This window comes from Zea mays, chromosome 4 (assembly GCF_902167145.1).
Source record: "Zea mays cultivar B73 chromosome 4, Zm-B73-REFERENCE-NAM-5.0, whole genome shotgun sequence".
NCBI lineage: Eukaryota > Viridiplantae > Streptophyta > Magnoliopsida > Poales > Poaceae > Zea > Zea mays.
The window spans coordinates 9407015-9412903 of NC_050099.1; the positions used below are offsets into that span (position 1 = coordinate 9407015).

The window sequence follows — 5889 nt, forward strand, 5'->3', positions numbered from 1 at the left end:
GTATATGTTTCACACATTATATTTGAGGAGGACTCATGTGTTGACATGCATAGTGCATTCATCATCCTTTGCATGGAAGTTTCGTCGTGATCTTATGGTCCGACCGTACCGGTACAATGAGCATCATATGTTGCCCGAGAAGGGGTATGATGCAGCTTCATATCCTTAGAGGTATGAAGGCAGAAGTCATTACTGCATCTGTAGCCATGTGCATTCATGGATGAAGTGTGGAAACTGTTATGGTGGTGTGGATAGTGTGGGTATTTACGTTGCGATTCATTTTGGAACTAAGTAATTGGTTACTTGTTTACTAGCTGCAATTTAATATTCAAAAAGGAAGTTGTGAACTACGTGGTTGTTAAGCTAGGTTTGTTTACATGGTCTAATTGTTGTTTGATCTTTTTACTTGCTGAGATGTGTCATCTCACTCTTGCATTGTTTTGATGCAGGCTCTTGATCTTTGCTTTTGGGAAAGGAGGGATGTAGCAGCACGACCACTACACCTTTAAAAAAAAGAACCACTGCTTAATAATGTTGTTAAACAGGGGGGTCAAGTCTAGGATGTTAATAAGTTCTAGCCTTCATGGTAGTCGAATTGCTTTTGGTTGGCTAGATTTCATTTCTTTTTATTTGGTCATGAATATTCATTACTATCTTTGCATCCTGATTATACCATGTGGTTTATCTTTCTTTTACATTAAGTATAAACTTTATGTTCCTCTCGTTATGCTACTTTCAAGGGAGGTGCTGTCAGATTTTTGCATTACTTTCTGTCTCTATTACTTTTCTTATGTTGTATAAGTTTTGTGGGAAGGGTTTTTGGTAACATTCATTGTGTGGGAGCAATGGGGTGTTACATGTTCAGTAATAACCAATTAGGTGAAACTTTACTTAGGGTGACGAAAACCATGTAGGATTTTTTAATTATTTTTTACATTGAAGCACCGAGGAAACTCACCACCCAAGCAATGTGCAAATGGATGCCTCCTCATCCACCTCTTTCGTAACCAAGCATCAAAATTTTAGCACAATTTTCCTTGTGTAGAACTCCATCAGACGGTCTATCTTTCCACATTCATTCTCAACTAATTTTCCTAGCCGCCTCATCCTTCTTGAGCCTTTGTTAATACAACCTAAAGGCCGGTATAAAATAACCAAACATGACAAAATACATAAAACAAATAAATCACAAGAATAAATTTCTCCATGACATCTGCATTCAATCTGCTAGCTGAACATTCTATTGTGATTAGTGGGTTTGCTAAAGCACCAGAATAGGCAGTAGAACGAAGAGCTTCTAAAAGGAAAGTTTCAGGGTCACTAGATGATTTCGCAAATTCTGCCTTTAGCCTTAAAATCTAAAAAGTAAACATGAAACTATGTCAGCAAAGAACATAATATTTAATCTAAAACGACATGTAGTAGGGGATGACATCAAGATCAAATACCTATTCATTGAGCTCCCAATTAAGAGAGCAGGGTTGCGTACACAATCAATAAGCACCTCAACCTAGAATTCCAGGCATATAAGTCGTTAGGGCTCCACAAGTGTAGCTCATCATCTCACGACAAGTAGATGCTTTGGAACAACCACCTATTGCCTCAATTTCATGCACACCACACAATTCGCTCTTGTTGGTAGTGAATGCAAAGTCCATTGTGTCTTCAATAGCTGACCGGCACCTACTTAGGACCATAATCAACATAAACTCCAACAGAATCAGATGGCCCCTGAATAGAAAATATGAACACCTTATTATCATCAGCTACTGCTGAGGGATTGGATGGAATGTGTAACCATATAAAAATAAAGACAACATACTGCAGATGTCTCAGAGGCTATTTTAGAACATACAATGTTGAGTTGCTGCTCTCCACTAATATCTGTTGTATTAACACTGAGGAGGGTGCAACAAATGCTCATAAAAGTAATATCAAACTGTGAATTGGAGTTACCATTATGAAAGACATTTGTTAGGCACTACCACACGACAATGCATGCACATGTCTCTTTAAAATAGAAAGAATAGAAGTGTAACAAATAACGTATAGACAATTTATTTAGTAAAAAAAGGCCAGCAAGAAGAGTAGGATAGATCACGACGGGCATCCAAGTTGTTTCATCTCTCTGTGAAGAATCTTAGATGTATTACACCCCTTGCAGCAGTTCTAAAAAGTTATTTAACCATATGGTAAAAGTAGAAATATCTACGGTTGGATGAACAACATCCAAGAATATATAAAGTAATAAAAATTTGCATTTTGAATTTTAAAATTTTGAATATAATTTTGAGAGCAGAGATGATTTCAAATAAAAAAGTTGTCAACTAAAAAGTTTCATAACTTTTTGAGATCCACAACTTTTATGTTGGTGGTTTTATCATCCAAGATCGTTTGGAAAACTCAAAAAATTAAGGATATAAATGATTTCTAGTGGCGATTTTTTAAGAAAACCACCACTAGAAATTATGGTGGTATTCTTAAGGAACAACCACTAAAAAATAGCACTGACGGTTGATAACGGAATCCATCTTTAAAAAATACACCCCACTATGCAGGCTTTGGTGTAAAGCAATCACCGTGCATCGTCGTCCTCAACACACTCAGAAAAACTATATATATAGAATCCATAAATAAGAGAGGAAAGAACCCATGCAGAAATCTTTTTAGTTTACTAAATCCTTCTGTGAAACTTTTTCTTTATTAAATCGTTTTGGGGGAACATTTTCCTTTACTAAACTACTAGGAGGCTAACATGAAGGGCCCTTCATCCCTTATCCATTATTCTTGCCCCGAGCCAGCTTCTCGTCGTGGGCACATGCAGGCTTCTAACTCGATCGGGCAGGGAGGGCTGGGCCTATATATATGGTATGCTGCCGGTGTTAGCCAGCGAAGACGCGCACAAAGGTAAGTGTGTAAGGTTAGGAGCCAGTGTACCATCACATCAGATCAGATCAATCGCAGCTTATAGGGGATGGTAGGCGGCGTGAGGAGGTGCGGTCTAGGCGTGGCCATGGCGGTGGCCCTGCTGCTCGCTGCGCTGGTTGTCGTTGCAAGCGGCGGCACAGAGACGAGGCAGAAGCTGCCTACTGGCAGTGGTAACGACGACGACCACGCAGCCGTTCTCAGCCGCTTGTCCAACGTCATTGATCCGCTGGGGAGCTAGCCTCCATGTGCGGATGCTGTCGTGGTGAAGCGGTGCGGCGGCGTCGCTGCTCTGCTGCCTTGCTACACCAGCATCCAGGCAGCCCTGAATGCCGCACCAGCACCACAAGAAGCTGAGGAGGTGGAGGACAAGTACGTCGTGCATGTGCTCGCTGGCTTCTACGACGAGACCATCAACATAACAAGAAGGAACGTGATGCTGATCGGCGATGGGGTCGGTGCCACCGTTATCATGGGGAACAAGAGCAATGCAACATGCGTCCCCATGAACATGACAGCGACAGTGAGTGAGTAACTCTGGCGATGGATATTTCACTGCAGTTGAGCTGTCATGCATGCATACTGTAAATCAGAACAGAACTATTAATTTGCTGCTGCTGCTGTAGATGCCTTGGGTCACGGCTTCATAGTACAGAACCTGACAATCAGAAACACTGCAGGGCCGGAAGGCATGCAGGCCGTGGTGCTAAGGTCAAATTCGAACAAGTCGGTCGTCTACCGGTGCAGCATTGAAGGTCATGAGGACACCTTGTACGTGGAGAATGGGATCCAGTTCTACCTACAGACCTCGATTTGGGGCACCGTGGTCTTTGTGTTTGGCAATGCCCAGGCCATGTTCTAGAGCTACCCACTGCTGGTGCACCGCCCACCGAAAGGCAAGCACAATGTGCTGACGGCCCAAGGCTGCAACAATGCAAGCCACGAGTCCGGCTTCTCATTCCACATGTCCACCGTGGAAGCGGCGCAGAGCGTGGACCTCGACGGCGTGGAGACCTACCTCGGCCGCCCCTATAGGAACTTCTCCCACGTCGCCTTCATCAAGTCGTATCTCAGTCGCGTGGTCAGCCCCAACGGTTGGGTCACGTGGAACAAGAACAAGGTTGTCGAGGCTACCACCCGAACCATCTTATACTTGGAATATGACAACGACGGCGTCGGTGCCGACACAGCCGGCCGCGTCAAGTGGTCGGGCTTCCGTGTCCTCAACGCCGACGCCGAGGCAGCCGCGTACACGGCGGACACGTTTATCAACACGAGCAAGTGGGTCCCTGAGCCTATCCAATACGACCACACCCTCGGCGCGGCGCCACCGCCGTGCACCTGATGGTGCTCCGCTCGTCGCGCTTAAGTTAGTACTGTACTACACAGGCTGGCATTCCGTTTCATATCCCACCACCTTATTAATACAGTATTGTATGTCTCTAGTATCCAGCCATGCATCATTGCTGAGATGAATTAAGGCATATTATGGCATGCATGACGCCGTATATTTCGCGTATGCCTGCATGTACCTGGACGGCTGGACCTCTACCTGTAGCTACCATTTCTCTACAGGTATTGTACATACTCTCTCTGTATGTGTGTCTATATAATATATATGTATCCTCGATCTATATAAATGGATTATATCTATCATTATTTCATATGAGCTGATACACACAAGTAATTGTGATACAAGCCCTACACAAGTTGGTAATAGTACTGCTATATATAAGTAAGTCACCGGCTAGCCGACAAAATTTATACAATAACACAACTGTGCAAATAGATTTGAAAATAAATATTTGCTAGTATAAATTTTGACTACGTTGGTTGCTGTGATTAGCTGCGCGGACACACAAATCGATTAGAATTCTTTTTGCAGTGATAACACTTTAGTTTTATGCGGTGCATAGGACCCAAAAAAAATCAAATTAACTACCACATCATATCCACCTTCTCTCATATTTATATATATATATATAGGTTGGCAAGAGCTAATTAAATATGTGCAAAGCCAGCCAGACTGCCTGTGGTTGCATTGGATGATATGCCACCCGCTGTAGCACGAATGCATGCATGATGGAGCTTCTCTAACCAGCAGAGTTTCTGGCCAGGGGCTGAGCAGGTATGGAGCTAGGATAGTAGTAACGTGCAGTGCTCTAGCGCTTTCCGAAAGCCGTACGTGTCATCGATCTGTTGGCGCGCAAGCAGACACACGTACGTACGTAGAAATGTATGACAAGCTAGCCAACAGTCTTGGCAACTCCATTGGCCACCGCGAGGTTCTCGGTTGTTGTGCCTAGGTAGTACATAGAGTTCTCTCTACTCTCACAATCAACCTTACAAATATTTTAGAAAATCAGGAAAAATTAGGCAATGTCCTCAAACCTTGAATCAGCAATTAATGTATTTTAGTTTGAATGCACCCGCTTTTAACTTGGATCTGCTGCTGTTGTTTCGGCCAGGATAAGGACCGACAAAAGTGATTAATTCCCTGTTGCCGGGCCCAAACACAAATCCCTTTCGGAATTTATTCTTCTGGGTATTTGAAGAGGCCAATGAGAGTTATTTAATCCCCATCGGCTGGCTGACTTCTTGGCCGGACGATGGAAATTAACTTAAGTCGGCTTCGCCACTAAAAAATAGCACTGACGGTTGATAATGGAATCCGTCTGTAAAAAAATGCACCCCACTATGCAGGTTTTGGTGTAAAGCAATCCCCGTGCATCGTGTAACACCCCACTAATCCCACCCAATGGATGTTACCAAAAACCCTTCCTACAAAACTTATGTAACACATAGAGAAAGAAAGTATTACAAAATCCGGCAGCATCTCCCTTGAAAGAAGCATAACAAGGGTACCATAGAGTTTATACAGGATATAAAAGAAAGATAATTGACATAGTATAATCGAAATGCAACGGTAGAAATGAACATTCATGACCAGACAAAAGATAGACC

The 5889-nt window shown here is 43.1% G+C and overlaps 1 pseudogene; it reads left to right on the forward strand.

The window, feature by feature from the left end:
• The first annotated feature begins 2974 nt into the window (after nt 1-2974).
• On the forward strand, nt 2975-4270 carry LOC118477049 (putative pectinesterase/pectinesterase inhibitor 38; annotated as a pseudogene).
• The last annotated feature ends 1619 nt before the right edge of the window (nt 4271-5889 follow it).